Source organism: Nycticebus coucang, chromosome 18 (assembly GCF_027406575.1).
Source record: "Nycticebus coucang isolate mNycCou1 chromosome 18, mNycCou1.pri, whole genome shotgun sequence".
Taxonomy (NCBI): Eukaryota; Metazoa; Chordata; class Mammalia; order Primates; family Lorisidae; genus Nycticebus; species Nycticebus coucang.
This window is the reverse complement of record NC_069797.1, coordinates 59,247,776-59,258,584: the sequence shown is the minus strand read 5'-3', so window position 1 is coordinate 59,258,584 and position 10,809 is coordinate 59,247,776.

Genomic DNA, 10,809 nt, shown 5'->3' with positions numbered 1-10,809 from the left:
GGCAGTGGTCCCCAAACACTGACGCAGAAATGCCATGCATCAGCATCCCACATGCTCAGGCTTCATTCCAGACCAAATTAATCCAAATCTGTCAGGGTGGGAGCCAAGCACCAGCATTTTAACCTGTTCCCCAGGGGCTTCTACTACACCCCAAGGTCTGAAGCCCACTCTATTATACCTCATGGGAATCTGGTGTCCTGTTTTACCTCCTGATGCCCCTCCCCTGCCCCTGTGGACTCAGAATCAAGTGTGTGTTAGGGATCCCAGCCTCTGCCTCTTGCTAATCTTTTCCTGCCCCTTCCCCTCAGACATAGTGAGTGTGGCTGCCCAGGGACTCACAGATGATTCGAAGTCTATCATCTCCCCCCAGTAGAGGACTGTCTCCTCTTGTGCAGTGTGGGTGTCCCTGCTGTGTTAACAAGCTACCCTGGTTAATACCTGGAAAATGGTTAGTGCCAGGCTCAGCGCCCATAGTTTAGTGGTTAGGGTGCCAGCCACATAACTGGGGCTGGCGGGTTTGAACCCGGCCCGGACCTGCTAAACAACAATGACAACTACAACAAAAAAATAACCAGGAGTTGTGGCCAGTGCCTGTAGTCCCAGCTACTTGGGAGGCTGAGGTAAGAGAATCACTTAAGCCCATGAGTTTGAGGTTGCTGTGAGCTGTGTGCCTCAAGTGGCTAAAGCACCAGCCACATACACCAGAGCTGGCGGGTTTGGACCCAACCCGGGCCTGCTAAACAACAATGACAACTACAACCAAAAAACAGCTGGGCATTGTGGCAGGCACCTGTAGTCCCAGCTACTCGGGAGGCTGAGGCAGGAGAATTGCTTAGGCCCAAGATTTTGAGGTTGCTGTGACGCCACAGCACTCTACCGAGGGCGACATAGTGAGACTGTCTCAAAAAAAAGAAAGAAAATGGTTAGTGCCATTTTCTCAAAGGTTGCTAGTCTGCCTTGCCCCTGCCAGCCCGAGCGCACTCCTGCTCAGCTGGCTGTCATGCCTATGTTTTTCTGGCCACACTCAGGGGCCCTGCTCAAGCTTCTCTGTGTGTGGTGACTCCTCTGTTGGATGACCTCAGAAAGGTCATTTAATCTCTCTGAGCCTCAGCATCCCCCTGCAGAACAAAAATGACGATGCCCACCTCAGAAGGATGTTATGAGTATTAAATAGGTCTCCACCCACTCTCGAGATACATTAAGCTTTCTGTTCAAAGTATATGCATTGATAATTATTTAATGTTTTGTCTTGCTGGACCATGACACCCTCTGGGGAAGGCCTATATCCATGTCCCAGTGTCTAATCACAGGGCCTGGAACTTAGTAGATGCTCAAAGAACTCTTGTTAAATAAATGAAATGAAGATGGGCAGGCCCAGGAATGGAGTTTGTAGTTGGTGAATCTTAATTCCTTTATATCTCTAAGGTATTCCAGGGCAACCTCTGTAGATATATATTCTTTCTGTGTGTGTGTTTGAGACAGTCTCAGTCACCCTGGGTAGAGTGCCATAGAGTCATTGCTCACAGCAACCTCAAACTCTTGGGCTTGAGCAATCCTTTTGCCTCAGCCTCCCTAGTAGGTGGGACTACAGCCAGGCACCACCACATCCGGCTAGTTTTTCTATTTTTAGTAGAGATGGGGTCTCACTCTTGCTCAGGCTGGTCTCAAATTCCTGAGTTCAAGCAATCTAGCCGCTTGGCCTCCCAGAGTGCTAGGATCACAGTTGTCAGCCACTGAGCCTGGCCTGTAGATATATATTCTTTTGTTACTTGCTGTGCATGATAACAACTCTCTTCACCCAAAGGATCACCACCACACACTCACTGGCCTTCGGTGGCTTTCTCATGGGAACAGAAGTGGTTTATTGATGGGCCAGCAGAATTAGAAGCACAGACTGGAGGGAAGGATCCCCACAGGGCAAGATGGCACTACTATCTATGGCTGTGTAACAAACCACCTCAAGGTTGGTGGCAAAAAACAATAGCCATTTTCTCAGGTTCACAGACTCAGAGGGTTAAGAATTTGATGGGGCCCAGCAAGGTGGCTTGTCTCTGCTCTCTAATGTCTAGGGCCTGTGTTGGGAAGACTCAAATGGCTGGAGTTGGCTTGAAAGGCTAAGGACAGAAATCTTCTGGGAACTTCTTCTTTCACATATCTGGTGCCTGGACTGGGGTGGCTCAGTGGGGACTGTCAACCCAAGTGCCTACCCATAACCCCTCTATGTGGTTTGGGCTTCCCTACACAGAGTGGCCTCAGGATAGTTTACTTACGTGGAGGCTCAGAATTCCAAAGGTAAGTTTTCTGATAACAACGCAGAAAATGCCGGCCTGACATGACCTAGACTTGGAAGTCACCTCCACTGAAGCAGTTACAAGTCTGCCTGAATTGAGGGAGAGGATATATAGACAGACTCTCAAAAGGAATTTTCAGTCATGATTTAAAGCTGTCACACATACCCTGCTGGTTGCAACTTCATGTACTAGAACCTAGGACAGGCCCTGGTTCTGGAGTAGGGCTCAGGAGTTGCCTATCAAGTCCCAGGCTCTTGGTCTGATGCCGCCACCTAATCACTTATGCTGTGTAGCCTTAGGTGGGTCCTTTCACCTTCTTGACTTCCATTTCCCCACATGACTCACAAGGAATAAAATTTTGCAAAATCAGCCCGTTTCCTTGTTGCTGGAGACCCTCCCCTACATGTGTATTCACAGCTCACAGCAGAGACAGAGGTCAGAATGGGGTAGAGGTACCAGCAGACTCCTCTGCACCAGATGAAGAAATACCAACACCTAAAGTGGTGGTCGCCCTGGTCTATCATAGCACCCAGCGTCAGCCAGGGCCTTCTTGGGCCCTAATGTAATGAGAGGTCAGCTGGTTTTCCAATGCTCCCAAGCAGGGTGTGGAAGGAACCAGGCAAGCCCTGGTACAGGGGGGTGCAGAGAGTGTGGATTGTTGACTATAGAATAAACCACATGGATCCAGCAGACACCAACGAGGTGGGGAAGACCTTGTCCAATAGGCCAGCCAAGACAGATACCAATGACTGTGGCTCAGCTGTCCTCTCCTCCAGCTCCCCCTCCTGCAGTACTGAAGTCCCTGGAACTAAGGAGCTGCCCTAGTGAGAGAGATAAGGCAATTCAGAATAGATTGAATTTAAGTCCAACATTACTGAGCTCAGCTGTGATTAAATTACGTTTGCTGCAGCTGGGCAGAATGAGTGGCTCACGGAGAAGTGTAGGAAAGTGAAGCTACATTTTTAGAAACCCCAAGACTCGTAACTAATTCATTTTTCCATTTTGTCCAGCCAGGGTTTGGCTGAGCACTCGGGCCTTTCCAGCTGCGACATCTGCTATGGTTCTGATCCCCCGGCTTTTTGACTTTGCTGCCACTACTGCTGCTACAACTCAGGGGACTGCTACAGTGTATGCAGGTCATGTCCCAGTGGGGCTCTGGCTGACCCAGCCCTGAAATGTGGTTTGACCCTGAGTCCTTCAGACAATTGAAACTGTTAAGTAACCACTGCCTGCAGGCCCTGGGCTGAGCACTGCACCCAGTTCTGGGGAAAGTCAACTGAATAAGACATTGGGTTCACTTTTAACATGTTTACAGTCTTGTGGCAATAAATAATTAGAAGCCACAGGTTCTAGGACCTTAATTAGGAATTGCTCCTGATTACTGTTTTTGTTAAGAATTGGTATTGGCACATCTCAGGCTAATCAATCAATAAGTATTTATCGGACACCTACTGTGTGCCAGGTTCTGTTTTAGGTGATTGGGATACATCAGTGAGCAAAAGGACAATATAAATGTAAATAAATGGGCCTTAAAGGTCTGTTTTTATCTCTCTGACTCTCTTGATCCTGAAGCGATAGGTGTTTGGTGCTTCAAACTGAACAACCAAAATGATAAATTTAATTCTAAGGCATTTCCCACCCCACCCTCATCCCCTGTACTCCATCCCCCTTTGATCCCCAGTCAAGGCCAACTTCAAAAATCCCATGGTAATCAGCTGGGAGCTTGCAGGCCCCAGTCTTTTAACAGCTTGTGAGAAGGTCCTAAGAGGAACATTTTTTATTAAAAGAATGCCAAGAGTTTAATTACTATTTGGCCCATGGAAGTGATTCCCATTTTTCAGAGAATAGACCAGACAGATCCTAGGAAGGCCCGTTGTGCAACGCTGTGACGAAGGTGGTCTGCTCTCACCAGGGCAGCATAAGCCTGGGGCCTGTGCCCTGGGCGGGGGCAGGAGGAATGCTTCGAATGCCTCCTCTGCGTGTGGCCTTGGGTTTTACCACTGGCTACCATGGGCAGTTTAATTAATAAATGTCCACTGCTTGTCATTTATCACTAGTAAAATAGGAGAGATTGGAGGTGGGGGCAGCCAAAAGGGCAGGGAAGTCCCTCTTGAAATAAGATGCATCAGAAATTGAAGTTTTACCCATTGATCTTGTGGGTGGGTTGCTGCTGGGCAGTCCCATGTTGCTTTCCTCTAATACAGAGGCCTGCCTTGTCTTTCTGGCAGGGCTTTGCAGCAGCTGTTGGGAGTTTCATAGATGATTGTTTCAAATCTCAGTAAAGGACTGTGTTATGTGGTGCAAATGGGGAAGAAAAAGAGTAGAATGTGCCGGGGACTGCAGATTGGAACTCTTGGCTGGATCCAGCCTGAAGCTGGATTTTGTTTGGCCTCACCAGTGTTTGACAAATTAAAAAGCTATACATAAAAACCTGAGTTTCCACCTTCCCTTGAGGTGGCTGTGAGGTGGCTGTGAGCTATGACACCCTGGCACTCTACCCAGGATGACAGAGTGAGACTGTGTCTCAAAAAAATAAAGAAAAATAAAGAAAATAAATACAACGACAACAATGTGAAAAAACAAAAAAGAAAGATTTGGCAAAACCAAGCCCTCTTCTTCAGTAGGGCAATAAGCTAAAGATAGCCCGTCTAGGCAAGCACAGCAGATATGTAAGGTTGTGTGGTTGTGCACTGCACAAAGGTGCCTAACCTATGGGACAAATTAAGACTGAATCCAGACCAGGCTGTCTTCCCAACAGAGGACCTATAGGCAAGATGTGGACCTGCCACTTCAGCACCACCACCAATCCTGTCCCATTCATTTATGTTATCTACACCATTCATTATGTTACCTACCAACTACTTGATAACAGTTGATGTGTGACTTCTGATACATTCAGGGCACTCTTTCATTTTCTGTATGTGAGTAATTCCTCTTCCTCTTTCAGGGTTCAGCTTAACTACTAAAATTTCCCTGGTGATGCCTTCCTCTGTATATTCTCAATAGCCCCTACCAACTGCGTTGGGGTGCTCAGCATACTACTGTGCTCTAATCTGCTAACGAGTCCTCTTTTCCATAGACTTTGAGACTCCTAAAGATAGATTCTACTCTGCTTTCCCTCTGCCTGGCGTGTTACAAGCCCTTAATGGGTAGGGCTGAATGAACAGCTTTGTGGCCAAATTTACATCAGGCAGGGGATGTCCTCAAGAGGATACCTAAATTCCCAAGTGGTGAAGGTCAGGAAGGGGTAAAGGTTTGTAACTATGGGGGGTTTGAATTGACCCTGAACTCCTAGGTTTCCTTTCTTCGATGTTTTCTCTGTAGAGCACTTGAAATCCTAAGCCATGCTGGGTTTTTTTTATTTCCTCTGTCCAGAAAGCTGAATGTTTAGGATTTTCATATTTTGCTTGTTCTGATGTAAGGAGACCACTTGTAAAGGAGTGGCAGATATAGTGCAGCTAACACAGCCAGGAGGGAAGAGAGACAGCTGCAACCTTTGTAGAGCAATTTCAAGGTCCTGAAACCTGAAATACATCCCCTCTCCAGCCAAGCTTCAAACCGAAATTTCTTTAAAAACAAAAGGTAAACCTTTCTGACAATCAGAGAGGGCTGCACATGTAACTGTTCTAAGGAAGGAGAGACACACTAGTCTAAACTATTTCCCACTAAGGCATAAATGACTGATGGAGAATTTTTTTCTAAATGCTGTTTTGGTGAGAGGATAAAAAGAGTTATAAGAAAGCACCAAATTAAAAAGAAGGGGACCCATGATGGAGAAAGAATTTCCCTAAAGGGAAGTCTGGAGGTTAGCAAAGGCCAAAGTTAGCTCAGGATTTCACCTGGAGCCTAGGGTGGGGGAGTTGCATTGACATAAAGGAACAGTAGGCCCCATCTACCTGGAGTTGATGCTGAGACCACTGAGTAGTGGTTTCAAGTAGGAAGAACAGACAAAACCAACGAGGGTATCAGGAATGTACAGACACGCCGTCTATGAACTAGGCTAGAGAGAGGAAGGATAAAAAGGAGAGTGCTTGCTGTGGACATACTACATGTGGGGAGCTATGCTAGGTCCAGAGTATTGGCTCCTGTTACAAAGGTTTCATCAAAGCCCAAGATGAGAACCAGATTTCCAGATGTCCATCAGTTACACTTAATGTGCAGTGCACTTTGCCCCCAACCCTTAGGGTGCCTCAAAAAGGCTTGTAAGCCGGTATAGTCCCCTGTCTGAGAAAGAATACCGTATGCCAGGCATAGCTCCACCAACCCTTCTCAGGGTGGCCTCTATGATCCCTTTATTTTGATTGCACCCCTCAACACTTCAATCCCTAGCCCTGTGTATTTTTCTCAGCACCACTTACCCCCTTCTGATGTGTGTTTCATTTATCCACATGTTTATTATCTGTTTCCCTCAGTAGAATGTTTCTCCATAAGGACAAGGATATTTTTAAAATCAACTTAGTTGAGGGATAATTTAGATATAATAAATTGTATCCATTTACTATTTAAAGTATACTATTCTGAGTCTTGTTTAGTGTGTACAGATGTAAACCCACAACTGCTACTGAATGTTTTCCATCACCCCTGGAATTGCAGTCATCCCTGCTCTCCCATTTCCCATTTCATGCCCACCCCAGGTAACTACTTTTCTGCCTTTTGTCACTACAGATTAGTTTAAGAGCAAGGATTTTTTTTTTTAATTTTTATCTTTATTTTTCAGTCCCCAACGCATAAGATGCTGCCTGGCATGTAGTAGGCACTCAACTCATCTTTGGTGAATGACTGAATTAATGAATGGGGAATCAGAGATGATTACAATCTGTCCTCAAGCAGCTTATAGCTGCTTAACAGATATAAACAATAGTTACAACCTGCCCACTGTTTTCCAACCTCCACAGGTCCTCTTTAGAAAGTGGTAGAGTGGGGCGGTGCCTGTGGCTCAGAGGAGTAGAGCACCGGCCCCATATGCCGGAGGTAGTGGGTTCAAACCCAACCCCGGCCAAAAACTAAAAAAATAAAATAAAAAAAGGAAAGTGGTAGAGAGAGAATACACATGATCAGATGGCAGAAAGTTTGAGGTCTCTTGGCATCAGATAGGATTTAAAATCAAGAACCAACTCTAACCTCTCATGACTTTAAGATCTCAGGTAAGCCCCTATACTCCTCTAAGCCCCTTTTTTCTTCTGTAGCCCTGTATCAGAGTAGTATTCACTATACAGTGCTGTTGAAAGAATAAAATGGGGTAATTCTCGGCAAGAGCAGAGCATAACAAAGAAACCATGTTCAATAAATCTCTGTTGTTCATCTTATTATCTATTGAAAGAACACAGGGTAAAGGCTCACTCTGTAATATGAGAAGGTACGATTCTTGATTTTGTGAAGGCAAAGCCCAGGAAGAGAGGCGGAGGCTATAGAAATTGGGATCAGCTAGTTTGTGCTGCAGTCACAAACGATTCCAGGGTCTCAGAGGCTTCAAGCACCAAGGTCAAGTTCATCTTTCTAACACTTCATATGTGTCCTGCTCCATACTTGCTTCACTCCTGTGCCAGGTTGGCAGTGTGATTTCTGGCAGGGGTGCCACCATCCTTGTAGCAGAGGGGAGAGAGCATGGTGAACCATGCTTGGCTTTGGAAGCTTCTGCTCCTGAGTAACTTCTACATTCCACTTCACTGGCCAGTGCAATGGCCAAGCCTGGGTGAAGCCAACAGATTAGGGAAGTAAATCCTTCTCCAGAGAAGAGAGGGGAATATGTGTGAACAATGGTACAGCTCACCCTAGGAATGCAAGCAAATAATTATAAGATGTAAGAAGTATCATTTATTTCTGCACAATGCTAGGAAAGGAAAAGAGCTGACCCTGCTTGGAGGCAGTGTCAAGCAAAGGAGAAATCAGGGAAAGCTTCTTGGAGGAGGTGACATGTATCTGGGTCTTGAAGGACTAGGAATTCACCAAGCAGCAAAAACAATGGAACACAGGCAGAATGAAAAGAAAAACAAACAAAAAAAGCCTGGTGTGCTCTTGGTGGCTGGAGCATCATGGTGTAGGAACTGGCTCTGGACAGGTGGACTGGGCCAGGACATGGGAGCTTTGAATATCAGGCTAAGGATTTGGATTTTTCTCTAGGACACAGAGGTTTCTGAATAAGGAGATACGATTTTGAACCCTAGGGTGGCTCAATGGAGGGATGTCTTCATCCCAAGTGCAGAGAAGTAGCTAAACAAAAGGGGGCCCTAAATCAGGGGGAATTCTCAGGAAGGGACCCTGGAACCTAGTTAGGAATGGTCCCAGGGACCCACAACCTCGTTCCTGCTTCAGGGAGCAGGCCCAGGCCGTCTATCCCCCTGACCCCGAGCCAGCTGGGAGAGGAGGCCCCTCCCCGGGCTCCAGAGACCTGGCGTGTCGGATATTTGTGATACGATTGTAATTTGGGCCCCTTTTGGCCGCAGTAAATTGTCCTGTTTGCACAGCGCCAGGCTGAAATAGCCCAATGAGCTCAGGGCCGAGTCGCCCGGAGAGCGCGCTGCAGCCGCCCCGGCGCCCCGGCGCCCGCGTGGGGGCGGAGCTGCTATTTTTTCATTTGACTGACTTAAACAGGTAATTTGAATTATGAGCGTGAAATAGTGCCCAAGTCTGTCTGCCACCGAAAGCTCACAGCAAAATGGGAGACTCTGGCTCGGGGACCTGGGAGGCTGCAGCATCCTGCTTTGGGGCCGGAGTGACAGGTGGGTGAGGAACGAAGGTTGGTCGAAATGGACCGTCTTCTGCCACCTCCCACCAGGCAATAAAGACAGAACCCCCAGGTGACAAACTGCAATTTTACAAAAATGATTTCTCACTGGAAGGACTCTCCAGCCATGGAAAAGAACGTCTGAAGCACAGTTACATCCACCTTCTTACACCCGCAGGTAACACAGCTGTTTTAATTTCTCTAGATTCTCTGGGATCTCACCCATAGATTTGTCAACATTGCCACGATCAGGGCATATATACAATACACAGTTCTGTGCTCCTTTTCCCACATGCTTTTATTTTCTGGGTACTATTTCCTACTGGTACACAATATACAATGTAGGATTTTTACTAGTGAGGTAGTATTTCATAATTTATAGGACCATCCCCTATTTGGCTGGGGAAGATGTCTCCAGTTTTTCACTATCATAAATAACCTCCCCAATAAATGTCTTTGTAGATACGAAATCGTTCTCTCTTCCTTGTGAATTATTTCCTTGGGATTAATTCCCAGGAGGAAGATTATTGGGCCAAAGGCTATGAACATTTTTATGTTGCTTGATATTATTGCCAAATTGCTTTTCAAAAGGGTTATGTCTGATAATTTATGGTTTTAAAAGAAAGGACTAACCAAATGTGTACACTGTACTTTTCTATACACACACAAAGGGCACAGCCTCGGGGATCAGAGGAACAGGTGCTTTGGGGCAGCTCCAAATAGGGGATGGATAGAGGTACCGGGAAAGGAGATTTGGAGGTGTGAGTGCTGGGACAGCCCTCACCTTGATGTCAGTGCTTTCTGGAAGGGCAGGCTTTCTGAATTGTTGGATTCTCCTGCCCTCTGTTTTGCTTTTGTCAGATGTTTGGACCTGTCATTCCCAAGTCCCCACCTCACTGTCTACCCCTCAGAGACCTCCTTGCCAGGGTTGCCTGGGAACCAGCCCACCCTAGGCCCTGAAATAAGAGGATTTGCTGAGTCAGCCTTATTATGAAAAGGGAAGTATTCACACCTTTGGCTCTTTGTGTTTTCCCTGACACAGAGCCATCCCCTCAATGACAGGAAGAGCAGTGGGGTTTCTCCACAGGTAATGCCCCAGAGAAGCCATCTTCCTGTTAGCTGATCCAAGTTATTGCCAGGTAGGGTGATGGTGGGCTGTGCTGTATTTACAAAGATCAAGACAGGAACTGAAGTCAAAGACAAAACATCTGCTGTCCACTCTCCTCATACTGTCCAATGGGCTACGACAACTGCCTACTAGCAGGTATGGGAGACTGTCCGATTTGCTACTGTTGTCCCTCCCATGGTGTTTTGGTATCACCCTAGCTGACATCAAGGATAATTTCTTTTACTTTCTTGGCAACACCGTAGGAAGAAAGCACTTTTAGGAGACAATTGGCCAAAGGTAAAATGGAATTGATTTCTCCTCCTGTGTGGTAACCTACGTGTTGTTGGAATAAGCCACTTAGGAAACACGGATCCCAACTTTACTGACAAGATAAGGTTCAGCCATATCATTGCCATCCTTAGTACTCCATAAGCCTTTGGTGGAGTCTCATTTATGCTCCCAAGACCTCCTCCCATGGCCATAGCATTGAGAAGTAGGACAGGAGGTGGCCCAGGCAGGAAGGACTCCGAGGGGTGGACATTAATGTGGAAGCTTGGGAATGACAGCTCTGGTCATCAGACAGGAGGAGGGGGCATGATGGAGAGTCTGAAAACTCCTAGGATAAACGGTTACCTGCAAGGAGAGCTCAAACCTGGTCACCTGGGACTTTCCACTGCCCGCTCTGG